This window comes from Monopterus albus, unplaced genomic scaffold (genome assembly GCF_001952655.1).
Source record: "Monopterus albus unplaced genomic scaffold, M_albus_1.0 scaffold25.1, whole genome shotgun sequence".
NCBI lineage: Eukaryota > Metazoa > Chordata > Actinopteri > Synbranchiformes > Synbranchidae > Monopterus > Monopterus albus.
The window spans coordinates 119260-137344 of NW_018127905.1; the positions used below are offsets into that span (position 1 = coordinate 119260).

The following is an 18085-nucleotide window of genomic DNA, read 5'->3' on the forward strand; positions in this document are numbered from 1 at the left end:
TTACTTCAGCTCTGGCTTGAATACACAGGAAAGACTGACTTTGTTCTTGATGCACTGTGTGACAAAACTCATTTGCCACCTCTTGCTACTTACTGGCTGTACATGCACAGAAGGTTGGCATGGAGATGAGTTTATTCTGCACATGCATGTGCTTTGACTTTTGTATATTTTCAGATTTCCAGTGTGTTTCTGTAATGTTTGTGCTTTTACTTTTGCATGTGCTTTGTTCCTAGGGGCCGCCATAGCCCTGCTCCACTCACACTCACCTGCTTCGTACTGAATCTGTGTAATCACTCAGTCAGTATTTAAACCAGCAACATGCACTCATTCCCTGCCAGACTGGCAATGTAGAGGCATCTTTCATGAGTTCTCAATGTTCATATATGGATCTGTGTTTTGTTGCTGACCTGTTTCTCCTACTTGGACTCTAGCTTTGCATGTCAGTTTGTCTCGATTGTTCCCCTTGGATCTTTTCTGTTTCTGCTCTTTACGTTCATCTGCCAGCTTGATAACAAACTGTTTAGTATGATGGATGGAATAAGGCTTTCTGAGGCACTGTGTTGAACATGGTTCACTGTTTCGAAATGTTTGACACAGTGAGAGGTGGTGACATCTGTTTATAATGGGACTTGACATGATTTACATCACATTGAGTTGAACAATGGAAAAAATTACACAGTCTCAAAATAATCATTAGACCTAGCATCCTTCTCTGAAATGAAATAAAGCACACATCCCTGAAGGGGGGGGTGGGGGTGCTGACAGTCTAACACACTGCTGATAGTATAACAAGATGATGTTAAGCCTGCTACGGTATGTTTGTCGTTTATCATCTTAGTCTAGTTTGTTGTGAGGGAGGCACCAGTTATTACATGACATCCTGATGGAGACATGAGTCGACCGTCACTGCAGTACATTCAATAATTGTTGAGACATTTCACTCAAAACCACAAATGTCAACCTGCAGGTCATACTAGAAGAAGAGTCAGAGGATGCTGACCAGCACTAGCCATCCCTGGTAGGCTAGTGGTTAAGGCGCAGCACTCTCGATTCGCCGTGGCGACCCCTAAAAGGGAAAAGCCGAAAGTGATTTTCCTTCATTAAGTGCACCTGCAGCCAAATGCCCTTAATTTAAACACAAGAATGAATATGTAAACTTTTTTTCCACTTCACTTTGTAAGTCACTGTTGTCCATGACACACACAGATGTCACTTTAGCCCTGCTAAGATAAATCTGGATTCTCTCTTTTCTCTTTTGAGTATCTGATGTCTAATATCAGCCCCTGGCCAATACTTTCTTTATGACACTCCTGAAACACTTTTCTTAATGATGCAGCATCTTGCTTACTTGGTCAGAGAGCAAAGGGTGCACAGTTTGAAAGCTCTTTCAGTCACCACTGAAGGCTCTTGTTCTCACTCTGGTTTTACAGACAGTGCAACTCAGCTGTGTGCCTGAGTGCATTTGTCTCCCTCAAAGGGTGAAGCAGTCTGGGTGTTTCTACTTGTTTAGACTTTAACACTTGCTCTGACCTCATTCCATAGCTGGGTGGCCTTTGCCGGAATTGGACAATACAAAAAGATGGAACAGAGAGAAGACCAAAGAAGAGCTGAAAACTGTTAGTGACTAATGGCTGTCTGGAAAGATTCTAGGAGTTCTCACAGTAGCAAAAAGGGCTTCTGACTTCATCTGTGTGTATTCATGCACAAACCTACAAGTCATGTACAGGTGTGTTTGCGTGCTGGTGTAATGTGTGTGTTACTGTAAATCCTGCACCCACATCACACTCCATTCCTCTTTTTCCATAGAGGCTAAACAAAGTGTGACAGGGCATTAAAGTAGGGCCAGTGCTCTGGTTCTTTCCATGAAGGAGATTGAGGCAAAGGGGGCTGGATGTTGGATGGGAAGTGTGTATGTGTGTGGGAGGTTGGATTAATAGCAAGAAGGTGCTGATGGCTTGTGACAGCAGCCAGAGTGTGGGTCTGTAGCTAAACACAACCTCTTTCAGACCTGGCTGGAGGTCAGGGGATCAGAGAAATGTCCTACACACCAGAGAGATCAGACAGCTGAAAACACCAAACCACACACCTCTTACCTTAAATGGCTTTTTTTTGTGTGAGCATTTTGTCCTTATTTGAACCCAGAGACTAAGGACAGGAGGTGTGTAATACTCTCCTTTGAGGAATGAATAAAGTTGACTTGCCTTGAATTGGCATGCAACTACTCAACCCTCATCCAAAAGTTTCTGGTGGCATACTGCGGAATGTTCTGTGAATGAAGTGAGCTAAATTAAAGCAAAACAAGCAGAAAAAGTAAACAGGAATGTATGCATGGTGTCTCTGTATGCACTTTTCCATTTCTTTTTCTTGTTACAGAACACACTGCCTCAACTGCATTTTTTGCTGAAAATGAAAAGTGGGTTTGTTGCTATAATGACTAATGGTGGGGGCTGCCACTATCAGCAGGCCGTAGGTGAAACTCCCAACCACAGCTCCCTTCAGAGAAACAGCCACTACAGTACCGACATGTGCAGTATTTCCCCAGGATTTTATTTTGCTGTTGTCATAAACAGTCAGCATTGCAGTGATTTAACCCATGGTCCTCCATGTGATTAGTCAGCTCAGAAATAAAAAGTAGTTCCACAAAGTGCGGCAAATTTGAATTTTTTCCCCTAACTTTAAAAAAATCTCCATTCTCTCTTCTAGTAAGAAGGGAGCTGTGTGGTTTCCTCCATAGTGCGCTAATCCCTGTTCACTTCACCTTAAACAAGCACAGTTTGTGCACTGAGAGGCAATAAGAAAGAACAGCTTTTATTACTATAGTGTTACTGTACCGCCCTGCTAACCCTAATTAATGGTTCTCCCATTAGAGACAACATGGAGAGATGGAGACATGATGGTCTCATGCCAGGAGATGAGCTTGGTGTTGAGACAGCGTCTTGCTTCAGTTGACAAATAATCAAGTATTACAGCCAAAAAAGCAGGTGTGTTAATGCTCCGTTTAGTTGCACCGAGCTTGTTAGACCTAATGTATTTACATACCCCAGTGCTCTCGTCCCTCTGCCTGTTGCACTGGACTCATTTGGTGTGTCCGTGCCAGCAACAGCCAGGGCCGAAGGAATTATGTTTTCGGGTTGTCCATTCGCCCAGCCCATTCTCATGAACACAATATCTCGCAAACACCTTGGTGAAATTTCTTCAAATTTGGCACAAATGTCCACTTGGATTCAAAAATGAACTGCTTAGATTTTGGTTGTCAAAGGTCAAGGTGCCCTCACGTCAGTCCCATACTCGTGAATTTGACTGGTTAGCAGGGTCCTACAACTGCAAAGAGTTAATCCTAGTTTGGATTGAACGGCTTGTCCCCAATATTTTTTCTCTACAATAAATCATTTGTAAAACTGACTTTCAACTGTTTTCATGCAAAAAGGTGATAGCTGAAACTAGCTGAAGTGGTGTAGTTCCGGCTGACTTAAGAGACCATCTCAAAATTGCATGTAAAATGGCCAAGACATCTTATCAGGTTTTTATCATAGAAACTTAAAACCAGCTTTATGCTTTGTATTATTATGGCCAGTCTGTTCACTACCCTTTTCTTTTTGTACAGTAGATTTTTATTATATACTACAGACCAACTTGATTTTCATCTGGGCCTCCTTTACAACCTGATTCTAAATTAAGAATAATGACACAGGGCTCACTGAGCTTTTCGGACTCTTACTGTATTTTCCCCACTCTTAAATGTTCATATTCTATTTTCCATATTACCCAGATCATTCATACATAGTTGCATAGTTTTTAATTTTGACTCATTTTTGGGGGGAGTTTCAAAAACAGCCCAAGTTTTGATTAATCTAACACAGAGTATTATTACTTCAGTGATGTAAATTCATGGGCCCCAGTTGGTCAACCAGCCTTGGGAGGAAAAAGCCAACTACTATTAATAAATCCACCTGCATCTGTTAGTACTGCTGCCACTAGTATTGCATGCTAAATAGATGGACTGAAAATCAATGCAGATGTGTAATTTGAATCGATTCTGGTTAAGTGTTTTCCATCAACAGGTGTCGAACAAGTCGACAATCAATCTGTACTCAGCCAAACATCGACTTCACATCTGATGATCACTGTGAACCTTGTGAACAGTCTGGAGGGTCTTCGGGATGGGACACAGGGTCAATTGCAGTGATTTTCAATTCAGCCAAGGTTTACTCTATTTAAACTGCTTTTCCTCAGCCAGCTGCTCATGTTGATAAGCTATTTCTATTCTGTAGTGTAATTTCCATATTTCCCTTTGGCTTTGAGTGGTGGTATTGTAACAACTTTATTCATTTCCAGAGGAGTAAACACGACCCTATGAAATAACATTAAATGTAACTCTTGACAAGCTGAACAAAAGTAAAAATGGACTTCTTCTTGGACATCAGCAGAATTGGAAGCATGCTAAATAACCAAATAGCAAATAACTGCTATTTCTTCACAGCCAATTTATACATCAAGGTTTAGACACAACATGTAAGATAAACTGTTCTTGAACCCAGGTCACTGGGAACAGTGAAAACATTATGTGTAATAATGGCTCAAGGACAATACACCTGGAGACAAAATCAAGTGTTGAAATGTTTAGCAGCAGCTACTGAAAGTAGACACTTAGAGGTAAACTCAGTGGAAGAGACGAAATATGAGGGGATTTTGTTTGTTTGTGAGGGCGAAGCAGTGGTGGAAAGTAACTAAGTACATTTACTCAAGTATTGTACATAAGTACAATATTGAGTTATCTGTACTTTACTTGAGTATTTTCATTCTGTACTACTTCAACTTCATTGCATTTTAAAGGCAAATACTGTACTTTTTATTCCACTGCGTTTATTTTATAACCTTAGTTACTCTTCAGAATCAGATTAATACAAAAATACAGTATGGTTATTGACGTTATTGATCCCTGGTGGGAAAGTCACAAGCTACCCAGCAGTAACTCAAATTAATATCATATGAGGTAGTTAAAACTAGCTCCCCTTTTACCAGCCGCAACCTCAAATATGAGGTACACAATAATGCATCAGTAATTATAATCCAATTATATGATATACATTAATGTTAAATGTGCCCTTTGGCATGATGAGTACTTTTACTTTCAGAGTATTTTTACATTGTTGTATTGCTACTTTTACATAAGTAAGGGATCTGGATACATCTTCTACCACTAGAAGCAAGCCATTTTGAACAGGCAGGATACAGGCCAGCTAAAGGCAGAGAGAGACTGGCAAATGAAAGTCGATTTAGGGATTCAGCTCATAGTTCCCGAGGAGCTAGTCAGCACTAACCACAGACCAGACCTTGTGTTGTGGTCAGAAACACAGTGGGCTGTGTATTTTGTTGAGCTTACAGTTCCCTGGGAGGACGCTGTAGATACAGCTTATGAGAGAAAACACAGAAGTCTGGCTAGTTATCTAGTGAGCTATCTGAAATATTTCAGTTATTTTAATTACTTGGTGGCTTGAACAACAGTTGAAATGTTAATTATTGACAGTTTGGTAACAGTTAGCCTGAGTAGATGAAGGGTTGTGCTGGGTGTGTGGATACAGGCAAAGAGGGGTGTGGTTCTGGGATGCTGGAACACAATACTGAGCCTTCTCGGTGTCATGGGCCCAACTCAACAAAACACCAGTTAGTAAGAGGGTGCCTACCTGATGACCTTGTAGACTTGCCTTCACTCTTACACCTACACAGAACTTGTGTTGGTGTTGGTGATAACATAGCTACAGACTTACTGGAATTGTTAATAGTCTTCTTGTGTTAGACGGTCTTGGTAGAAAAGTGTCAGTGTTTAGAAAACTGAGTGAACCCGGCTCTCAGAGGTGACTGCCATTACAATCCAGTTAGACAAGGCACTGCTTAATCTGAGCAAATACAATGTAGGTGCTACGTGTCAAGCCACATATCTGCTCTTTGCTTGGGTGAGAACAGGATTCAGGTATGCTTTGTGTTAAGGTTAAGTTAGGTCTGGAAAATTGTGCTGCCTATTGTGGAGCTCTGAAGAGTTATGCCAGCATGACCTGACACCCCCCTCTTTTGGGCCAAATAATGGGTAAACATCATTTAACTCATACGCTGAGCTTCCATATGCTCTCCAATTCTTTGGCACATTTAATTGTGCATTATTGACTCCATGTAACTAGAGCAGCTCTCTGAATACATTTACTCAAAATGGACCCTGAGAGTATTTCCACTGTGTTTAATGTTGCATTCAATACTTGTTATACTCTGTTCCACTTACCCAGGTCATATTTAACTTCCATTAACAAAACAATCTCAGGCATTGCTAGATTGTTAATGTATTTGTTAATGATGTGGTTTTAGACTTTGGTTTGCTGAGATGAGTAGGGCTACAAAGCGTGCTTATTATGAGAACTATGTGAACCGGTAACAGAATCAACAAAATTACAACAAAACAAAAAGTTTTTTTTCTTTTTTAAGTGTTTAAAACTAACAGGGGTGACAGGAGAAGGATGGCAGAGACAGAGGGAGCAGAATGGGGATTATGATAATGCTGAGGCAACAGCTGTTCAGCTGTGCTGAGCAGCTGTATCCACCAAAGGGGATGGTGTCTGAGCCAGGACAGGAGCCCCTGTCCACGCCACCATGACAGTAAAGGTAGCCAGGACAGACACAAAGAAAACACACCTGCATGCAAATGTGTGTTGAGAGTAAACAGATGATAATTAAATATACTGTATTAAGCTCAGATGCATTATAATGAAGTCAAGTAACTTCCTTCTCTGCATATGGACAACAGCACAGCTTGTCCAGTGCCAATACTCTCATTAAAGGGGAATTCTGCAAAATTTTCACATAAAATATCAATTCACCAGTCATACCACTCAACCTGTGAAAACAGTTGTAGGATGTTTTCTGTGGTTTAAGAAGAGTTTTGTCAGTTCATAGAAAAGAACACTAGATGACGTCATCAGGGTTATTGAAGGCTGCAAACATACAGTAGTTCAATACTTGTTAGCAAGTGAGGAAGATGACTGTTAACTTTGCAAACAGAAGTGTAGCCAGAATAATTACATGCCCCTGGGTAGAGTGTGCAGGAACCGGGAGATGATGCCGTCACTTAGCCAGTTTGTAATTTGGTCATAAACTCTTGCCGTACCTTAAATTTGGCTTATGATTCTGACACTGCCTCATAACAAATCTTGTCCTGTCTCCAGTTAGAGATTTTTGTTGGTGTCTTCATTGGACATGATCATTTTCTTCACTATCTCATGTTTTTATTCTTCGTATTCGGGCCAACTCAGATTTCACATGGACTTTGTACTAGGGAGCTGGCAGGGTAAAATTCAATTAATGTCCAGGTCAACTGACTCGGACATTTACACTCTCACATACAGCTCCTCTGGATAACGTATAGATAATTTCAGGATTCCAGTGTGTGTGTCTGAAAAAGGCTTATGTAATAATGTTTTGGCCATTTTATACTGTCTCTTATTTCCTAACTCCTATGAGAGTGCAGCACTATCACAGAACATAGCGTCCAACAATTCCTTCCTATTTTATACTCATCATATTGTTAGCAAATCCCCAGTAAAACATAAAAATGTTGAAACTCAGCCCCAAGCCCATAGCATTTGAAAATATGTTACAAATATACATTATTACAGTTACTACTATATAAACATACTTTCTAAGAGTTGTATATCCAGGCCCATACATAGTTAAAGCTGCATTTTGTACTTGCTGCTTTTCATCCCTGTCTTATATTTTAAAAATCTATTCAGATGATCCAAAATCATAGTAAATAAAGAGACTGGCAATCATTTTTTCTAATGAGCAATGAGTCAGTACTTTCTTTTTCTAAATATCATGTCGTTCAGCCTTAAGCCTATTTTCTCCTATTAAAGATGTAAATCTTTAAAACTTACCCAAAAACAAAGAACTAAAAGATTTGTTAGTAAGGCCAATTCATTGTTGGTTTTGGTATTGTCTTATTTGTTGACAGTAAGATAAATATAAAGTCTCCCCCAACCTGTCCTATAGAAATAGTGCCATCCATCTTGACCCAAGTAAACAATTACAACAAATGAATTAAAATGCCTACTTTAACTATAAAATATGCATCTTCAGTTTTTCTAAGAGGTAAAGTTTAAAATTTATTTATTACTGAATTGCTGAACTTAGAGTGTAGAAATTAGTTTTATGAAAGCATGGTATTCATCTCTATTCAAGAATTATAGAATGATGCAATGTGAATGAAAGCAGGAGTCAACCACAGCATGCTTAAAAAAATCTGTTGCACTTGAATTCAGCAAGCTAAGACGGATGAGGCCTGTTTCACGTGCGAGCAGCAACATCTGTTATCAGTGATGCGCTTGATGTGGCAATTTTCAGCCTCAGCTTCAGTGAGAAGAAGGAGGGAAGATTGTTTCCATCCATTTGCTGGATGAAGGCTGTATGAAGTCATGACGGGTACACATAGACCATAGCAATATATAGGGTACAGCAAGAAAGGAAAATCAGAGTTTCCATTTACATAGTGGTGTTTATCTGTCTTTTTTTAAATTTATTTATGGGAGAAATACTCAAGAATGACATCACAGTGAACCCAAATGTAAATACACAGGAGTGCATTCATTATACAAAGACAGCAAATGCACTTGGCTTCAGATTCCCTTCACACAGGTGGTCTTTTACTGTTGCCATAGTCCCACCTGTGTCTCTCTCTCACTGATGTTTATTTTCTCCTTCCAATATTCCTGTCTGGAAACATTTTACTAGTGCTTTAGGAACGTAATTCAACATCTGTCCACCTGAAACGAGGAGAGGCATCCCCAGCCACTTACCCACCTACAGAGTCCATCTTTCTTTTTGTAATTTTGACTTTGAGATGAGATGCTGTCAGTGTCTATTAGTCAGCAGAGACATCAGCGATTCACTGTGCAGCCGTCTGCATGAAAGAGATAGAAACATCACATATCTGCTGTATTGCTTCTGTATTCAAAGACATCTGCTTTCTGATGCTTCAGAGCCTTTTCAACACATAAGTGAGCATATGGCAGTAATGTACTTTCAAGATTACAGAACTGTTACCCCCAGTCAGTAATTGCCCATATCATTCAAAGCTGCACTGAAGATTGTACAGTCAAACTATCAGGTGACCAAAAAGTTGCACTCATTGAAATTTATATGCAAATATTAAGTTTACACTGTCATATTTTTTACCAATACTTAAATTACAATGCAGGAGCTGCTTATAGAAATATTCTTTCATGCCCTTTTGGGACTTTGTGTCAGAAGTGTGGGATGTTTGCTGTGCCCAATTCCTTGTGCCCAGTTCGAAGTAATGAAATTGATTGATGAAATGCTTAAAAACTTTTTTTTTAAACTAGTACAGTCATTTCTGAAACACATAGTTTGCCTACATTTAAAACAAAGAATTAAAATGATTGCAGTAATTCTTTCTTCATGTTGTCTTAAGAGAACAGGCCTATCTACAATGTTTAGCTAATGTCACAGGGACTGGAATCAGATCTGACATTTCCACATTGGCTAGACAAGATAAACAGTAGGCACGATTAGAAGCTTCTATTCCAACAAGGCTCACCTACAAGATAAACAGTAGGCACGATTCGAAGCTTCTATTCCAACAAGGCTCACCTTAGCAAAGGCCTAACAAGCTGTCTGTGTTTGTCTCTGCCTGCTGTGGAGAATTACAGTACGCGTCTAAGTAAGGTCATGAACCTCATCAGATTTCCCCTCAAAGACCAGCACTGATTACTTTGAGCTGGGTTAAGTTGGGTACTTGGTCCCAGTGGCTCCCTCAAAACCCATCGCCTCTTCCCCAGTAAGACTTTGAGATCAATGGACAGATTTGAGGGCCAGAAGGCTTGTCTCAGTCCCCTGGCTTCATCGATTGCTGTCGCATTACAGCTTTCACACTCCCAACCTCCCTGTCCTATTTGATTTCTGCTGCCTTGTTTCCCCCCTCTCTCCATCTCCAGCCCTTTCCTTTTTTCTTTCTCTTTCTCAGTCATCCTCTAACAGTAATTCTTCTTTCTCTCCTTTTGTTTCACGTGGCATCTTCCCTCCAACCTATCCATTCCCACCAACCTATCCATTTACAACTCTTTTTTTTTTTTTTTTTTTGCTTTCAGCTCTTCTCTTTGTCTCATGGTCTCTAGCCATCTTCCTTTTATCTCCAAGTCTCCTACTATATCCCATATCTCTCTTTATCACTCGCGTTCTCGCTCCCGAAGGCCTTGGGCTCCCAGCAGTGGATTATCACACAGGATCAAAGGATCTCAAATCTCCTGCTGGTCCAATTAGCTGTTGGACTGAGCACCAGTCAGTCTCCTGGAATCTCCCCAGTATACAGTATATGTATTTGCATGAATAAATGTTTTTTGTTTGTGAATACATTTAAATGTGTGCTGATGATACTCTTTGGGGTTTGCAGTGAAATTACAGTAATGTGTGTTACCAAAGATAGCTTATTGCTGTGGACTCTTCTCATAATTTAAAAGAGTCGGGGGAGGATGCACGTACATTTGTGTGAACATTGCCTCCCTTTTCCTTCCAGCCTCTTTTTTGGAAAACAGGCTGCCAGTTTGATCAGAGCCCAATTATAGCAATTGCCCAGATATTCATGGGAGAACAGAGAAAGCATAAAAAAGGAAAAACACTACAGAGAAGTGAGGAGATCACAACAAAAGACCTGTTGGACATAAAAGAGGCTGCAAAAGGTGCATAGATAGAGAAGCTGAGGAGTGAAATGTTTTGCATTTTGAAATGCACCCCTTTCCAGCAAATGTTTCATAATGTGATATTGTAGAAAGGGTTAGATCTTATGTTGAAACATCTGTGGCACTGTAGCTCTTTTTTTACTGATATAAGAATGTTGCTTAAGGTCCTAATTTCACAAGATGATGCAGGTTACAGGGAACAATGATGAAATTCCAAATATTTGACAGCATATTTTTATCTCATATTTGCTTCATAATAACTGCATGTCAAAATACCATCATACTCACCGCCTCCATTGTAGAGATTTGGGAAACGTGGGAAAGAACATTGACATTTGGACAAGGAGTATGAGCCTTGTACAGGTTTCTAAAAAAAAAACTCCCACCCTTAATCATCTCAGACACTTGTCTCTGAGTGTATCTTAAAACAAACACAGAACTAAGTCTGCTTAAAATCCCTGTAGTTGTTGCTGAAAACTGATTAGCATAGCAAATCCACGTCATGTTTTCTTGACAGCTGACTTATCTGCTGAATTTATGTGTGCACACTGGTTTGTTTCTGTAAAAGCCTGCTCACACAAACATTTACAACGCTTACATTTTGCTGCAAAATCAGTTAATTAGAAGAGAACCACCACGATCTATGGATTCTTCTCATGGGTCCCAAGTAAATCCCTGTAATTCTTTGATGCTGTGCAAAACTCTGACATGGTTGTTTTGACAGCTCTAACCCTTCACAGAATGGAGAGTATAAAATAGAATAAATGATTTTAGCTTATTAGCTGTGTCACTTCATCCATAAAATTGCATGTTTTGCAGACAGGTATAAGACAGTATTTGATGGTACAAATACAGTACAGATGGGTCACATGGGAAAGCCTGAATAAAAGAGTGGTCCTTTTCACGATGACAGTGCTCTCATCCATAGGGCACGAGGGGTCACTGAATGGCGTGCAATTGTATGAAAACAATGTGAATCAGATGCTATGGCCTTCACATTCACAGTCAACCCAAGTGAACATGGGAGATTTTGGACCTATATATTAGGACAGAGGCACACCAAGCCCGCGTGAAAGAACTAGCAGCTATGTAGGCCAACAGTTGCGTCACCTCATGTCACCTTTGTCTGGGCAAGTCAGGTTGGAAAAGTGACGCTTGAACATACCACACAGACTACAGCCAAATGCTGACTAGCAAGTACATTCGGACCAAATTGAAAGGTTCAAAGGTCAAGACCAAACAAGGCAGGTGTGAAAATCCCCTTAGAGAGAGCTTTATATAGTTTGGAAGAATAGTGTTCATCCCTCCAGTAGAATTCAGAGACTTGTAGAATTAATGCCAAGTTGTTCTGGTGGCACATAGTGGCCCAACCTGTCTGTTTGTCTCTTGAAAAAAACTGGAATGCTAGCATGTTGGTAGCTAGCTGGAAAGTCACTATGTCAGCAAATGTCTACCACCATGGGAATATAAAGATGAAAGTCACTGTGCCAGTTTCTGATGTGACCAGAGCTTTAATGTGAGGTTGTGGTTTGCTTCACATTTAGCATGTCTGCATGCTATAGAATTAGTAGCTAACAAAAAAGGATGGCTTGTCCTTCCAAAGGAGGAAAAACTCAAGTTACATGTTTAATCATTGGCCACTGTTAAAATGGAGACTCCAATTATGGCTAATTGTACAGTGATTGCAAAATACTTAACTAAAACAGCTGTGGGGAGGCAAGTGTTTGAGATCATTTTTATTAAACAGAAGTTTTTGGGAAACTGTAGAAGGCTTCGCCTTCCAGCCCAAATCATTTTCCAAAATGTCTATTATATAGGAGGTGTAAGAACAGTAAATCTGAGTCATGTGCACCAGTCATAAAGGACAAAACTACTAGAATTTAGGAGGGTGATAAATGCCTTCAACTAATTTGGTGACTAGTTCAACATTTTGCTGGCAATATTTCATGCTATTAGGTTTACTTTCAAAATAATGCAGCTTTTAAAAGTCAACATCTCTCCACCCACTTTCCATTTGGACTTTTTTGAATGAAAGTTGAACTCATTTTCCTACTAAATACCACAGTTTGTCTAATATCTAGGTGTGCTCCTATTCCACCTTAACGGATGGACTCTTGTGAGCAAGGTCAGCAGAAGCCTTTGTGTGGACAGAGCACCAAGCAGGCAGAAGCAGGGGTCCATGTAATTACCCTCTACTCTTCTCCGCATGAGCAGTTTAATGAATGGTGGCAATCTCAAACTACTGTTAAAATGGTAACGAGTTTGTGGGTCACTGCCTGGCCTCCGATAAAGAGCATGGTCAAGGTCCAACGCAAAAATGACTTCAAACAGATGTGGCTACTCAGTGGTGGCTTGTGTCCTGACCCATTAACACGGCAATTGAATGGGAAGTATGAGGATAATGGGGAGCTATTTGGATGAATGAAGCACTTTATTTTATGTGAGCGTGTGCATATATGTTTCGGAGTGAACAAGGACAGGGATGCAGAGAATGCTGTAGCCACTGAAAGCTCCTCTGGATAATCAGCTGGAGTTTTAGGCTACAGAGTAAGAACATTTTGGCTAAAGGTCACGTACTTAAAACCTTTCATTCTGTCTCAGATTCCTACCTCTGCCCCCAGTACAATAAAGATAAATAATGACCCTCTTACAGTAGACTTCCCTGCCTGTAGTTTTATTTCATAATTCCATTCACTTCCATTTGTAGTTTGATAGAACTGTCCTTAAAATATACTGCGACCTAACTGTAAACAGCATCTAAATGAGATCAGTGAACAGATTTAATGAGAGTTTTTGCAGGTGAGCCATATAAAAAAATAACATAGTGTAACTCCCATCAATTAACGATTCCTGCTTCCTTGCATTTTTTTTCCCGCTTGCGTCTTTTTCTCGCAATTTTTGTGGGTGGTGCTAATACGCAAGGAAAACTCACACGTGAGGGAATGTGAATGCATGTGAGAGACCTGTGGTGTACTCAGTATCACCATAGTCGAGAGTAGGCATAGTAGCTGATTGTTCAGTGGTCTTCTGACTGGCAAAGGAAAAGCCAGATTTGTTTCTATATAAAAAGCCATGTCAAAGTGTAAAAGTCATTCCCCCAATTTAATCCATGTGGAATTTACTTTTGTGCCAAAAAAATAAAATTTTGGCTTCATCTAAAAAAAAAAAAAAAGACAAAAATGAATTCCTCCCTTTTATTTCAGAATGTGTTGAATTGTTTGTGTGTGGTCTGTTTCTTGAGAATGCAAAGCATCCCAGAGGGATGAGGAGCCGGTGTCACACACTTCCATGGAGTGAAATACAAGTAGTTTTTCACTTTAAAAATGAATGAGTGCATTCTTTCTCCAGAACCTCAGAGTCTGTCCATGTTTATTTCTTTGCAGTCTCCCCAGATTCTTCCTTGAGTGTTTTCTCCCTCTGTCTTCTCCTCAATAGCTGATTGATAGAGTTCCATTGACACATAGTTGATGGGAATGTCTCGGGGGACAAACAGCGGTTGTTAAGCTGGAGTTCATGGGCAACTCTGCTATGAGCTTAACTTTCAATAGGTTCTCTGCAGGTGCTTGTGTGGAGTCATCCAGGGGTTTTGACCACCATGTTGACTTTTCCCTAATAGAAGCCATTAGGCTCATTGTCTGCCTGCTTACAAACAAGAAACCGACAGTGGCTGATTATGTGGCTGTGGTTTTCAACATGGTTACAAGAGAGCAATAGTTCTTCTTTGACAGTTTGATTAGGTCACAGTTCATCACAAACTTCCTTGCAATTTGTTATACAGTATAAATCAATAGAGTATACAGAGACTTTTTTCTGTCATTGCTCATGAAAAAAGTGATCTGCCAGACTTTGTTCGCTTTAGCGTGACATGTTTTCCAATACTTGTGGACTTTAAGTATGGTTCTGTGATTTATTTGTACTGAATTACAACTGACTGGCATGACATTGCATTTCCAAAAACCAGGGGATTTTCTTACCACTCTTGTTGGATTCTCAGTCTGTGCCAGTTTTGTCCTTTAGTCCAGTGAGCTGTAGGTAGAAGCTGCCAAGTACTAGTCTTAACGCACTGCTCTGTGCAACAGAGGCAACAGAGGAATCTGGCTTCCGTGCTGTTCAGCAGTTTTGTCAATGTGGCTAGGTACACTGCTGCCAAATAAACACTCTCTCTGCCTCTTGCCAGTAGTGATTTATGGCTGGATAGATTCTTATCCTGTCCACCCCATCCCCAAAGAAAAATTATTTTCCAATTGAGTAGAACTTGGGCCTTGAAGATCAAATCAAGAGGCAGAATATTATATTGGCCCTGTCATCTGAATGAATGATGCATACCTCAATCTCATTTGGCTGATGGAGTGATAGACATAAGAGATACAGTTTCTTTTCCTTTCTGCTTTTCATGTACAAGCAATTTGATGTGTCCCACACTTCCTGTAGAACCCTACTGTATAATTTTAGTTTTAGCCTATGGGCTTACTTGTAACCAAGAGGCCAAATCTATTTTGTGTCAAAGGAAGGATGCAAGTTGTCTGAGGCTGCGGACTGTTAGGGCGCATTTAAGTGTGGTGCTGTTTTGTGAACCCAGAACTGAAACACAGTGCATGATCTGTATGGACTGATGCAATAAAATGCAAAGAGCAGCTGAACAAGTGATTTACTTTGTACATGTTGTCAAGCTGTTTTGCTGCACGTTTCCAACATAATTGTATATTTTGACAATGATTTTGATCATGATTAGGACTGAAAGAATTTGTCACTTAATCGATTAACAAGTGTTTTTTTATGCCCATCATTTGAATCACGTTAAGAAGACCTTTCTTTGATTCCAGCTTCTCAAATGATTTTTTTCCTCTTTCAGCCTTTTGGTTGTTTGGCCTGAAACTTCCAGCTGTTTTCAGTGAGAAACAGTCTGATAGACCTACTGTATACTACTTGCTCACCCCAAACAGCAGAAAGACAGACAATGTTTGGGACTAGCTGGTGAACCAAGTAAAACATTTAGCAGCTAAGGAGTCAGATATGGAGCACGATAAAATTATTATTGAATTCTGTTTGTCAGGTGGCCAGAAACCTTATTCCAGATTGCATCTTGGCAGTTTCTTGCAAACCAAAAAAACATCCTGAGTTCTCCCAGGTGGACAAAACAACAACAACAAAGCAATCAGGGCAGCTTTATAAACTAAGGCTTACATTTTCAACTGGAGGCTTAAAGCTCAAGAAGGAAAGAAGCCTAGATTGGCTCAGGGAATCAAAATGTACTAAGTGTGCAGCATGGAAGAGCTAATCCTTACAGTATGTTGTCAAGGGACCAGTGCTGTTACTTTGCCTTTCTGCCTGCATGGTGTGCCTGCAAGAGTGTCAAGCTTTGCACCAGTATCTCATTAGAAGAAGGACAGCTGTGCAGAGGCGGACAGCCTGTTTCCAGAGACACCAGTGAGTCACAGTAGGCCAACAACCAATCGGGGAACACTTGCTTTATGCTGCATGACTCAGAGAGCCTGACACAGCGTCTTGATTGCATATTCAGATATGGATGGTGTCTAATTCCTCATCAACCATGAAAGTTTTTCTGACAGTTAGAAGCATAAAAATACCAGGTTGTATGCTGCCACTGCATCTGTTAGAGCTGGTACTGAGGCTATTATCAGCCCTGGCAAGCGGGCAGCTCTCAGGGGAAGTGTCCTCTGTTCCAGTTTTCTGAACTCCATAAACATGTTTGGAAGCCAGGCTCCACCAGGGTTGGAACTCCTGAGCTTGGGTTGGTTTGAGCCAAGTGCCTCGAGACTCCACTGAGTGGCTTTGATGGCAGTCTGTTTTGTGGAAATTGGCCTAGAGCTCGCAAAGCTCATTCTGTAAGTCCCCAGATGTAGTGTTCCACTTTAAGAAACTCTTAGTTTTGTGCAGAAAAAAAAAAAAAAACCGGGGAAAAAACAAGCCCCGCCTCAGTAGAAGGTCTTATAAAAATTGTTTAGGTTTTATTTTGCTAACTGCAGCTGGATAATACAGACTGTGTGATATCAGCCTAACACAATATGAAAATCCCAGGCAGAATTTTTATGCTAGAAAGTACAGGCACTATAGGTTTCATAAGGGTAAATGTTCTGAAAGGATGAAAACAGATTTGATAAGATACCTGCAGCTAGGTATCTCATTAAGTTAGCTGAGAGATGTGGTAGCTTTCATCCTATCAAACAAAGAAATCAACCAGATATTTACATCCTGAGCTTGTTTCATTTTCCCATATGCCACCCACACTGTAATACAGTCAAGAAACAAGTAAAAACTAGGGCTATAATGATGCAGTATCATAGTATCACCACAGAAAATATGGTTATACAGACTGTGCTTGCTTTCCACATTAAGATGTATCAGGAGTGTCCATATTGCACATTGTTTGCAGCTTGACTCCCCGTGAGCAGTCACCTTCAACACAGTCTGCTGTTGGCAGCTGCCTCTGGACAGGACCCCTTGGCCAATCATTCCCCCTCTGCCTGAAGTCGGGCACCGTTTTATCACTTGCTCCACTACCTAGAACTGCAAGCAAGCCTGCCAATCAAACCTTTAGTCCCCACTGTGCTGCCTGACCCACTGGCACTCTTGCCATGGCAACACAAATCCCTGCAGACCTTGCTGTCAAGAACAGGAGTTCTCAGAAATATGAAAGACAAGAGTCTCTGATCCAGCGTAGACACATGGGGATTGTGGCCCCGGACCGAGATGTCTTGGTCATATGAATAATGCATCCCTACTGTGCATTTCATTTATTTTATTTTTTGTGAAATATTGTAATAATATATTATCAGCCTCCCAAAAACCAAGCCATACTTTATTAAAAGTAAAGTTTATAGTCAAATTGTCCTAACAAAGTGTTGTTTAAGCTAAATTCACAATTTTGCTGAGAAGCACTGTGTGAGCTCACTCTTGAACCAAAGTGGCATACAGGTGTATTACTTTCTTTGTTCATGGTAATAGTTTCTCCAAGGAGCCCTAAACAGAGCTCGGCATCAAGATCAGCAGCAGTGAATTCACCCATAGTTTATTTTACTTCAACTATAATTGACTCATTTAAATCATGGTCAAATATTGGCCACTTATACTGACTGAGCAATGATACTTTATAATATATGCACTGATTGAAAACCACCCTTCAGCTCTTGTTGCTTGAAACATGCTTGTTCTTACAAAAGAAAATAAAGAAGCCATAGATGTAAAATATGACTTTATTGAAAAATGTATTATTTAACTTGACAGGTCCAGTGAAATTGTAAACACTACTGTATCTCACTCTACAAAATTCTAAAGGAAAAATGAAACTCTAAATAAGATTATTAATCAGATCTTGACCAAATTTT

The 18085-nt window shown here is 40.2% G+C and overlaps 1 protein-coding gene across 1 annotated transcript in view; it reads left to right on the plus strand.

Annotated features, from left to right (window-relative positions):
• sorcs2 (sortilin-related VPS10 domain containing receptor 2) overlaps positions 1–18085 on the plus strand; it is a 303719-nt gene that overhangs the window by 61805 nt on the left and 223829 nt on the right.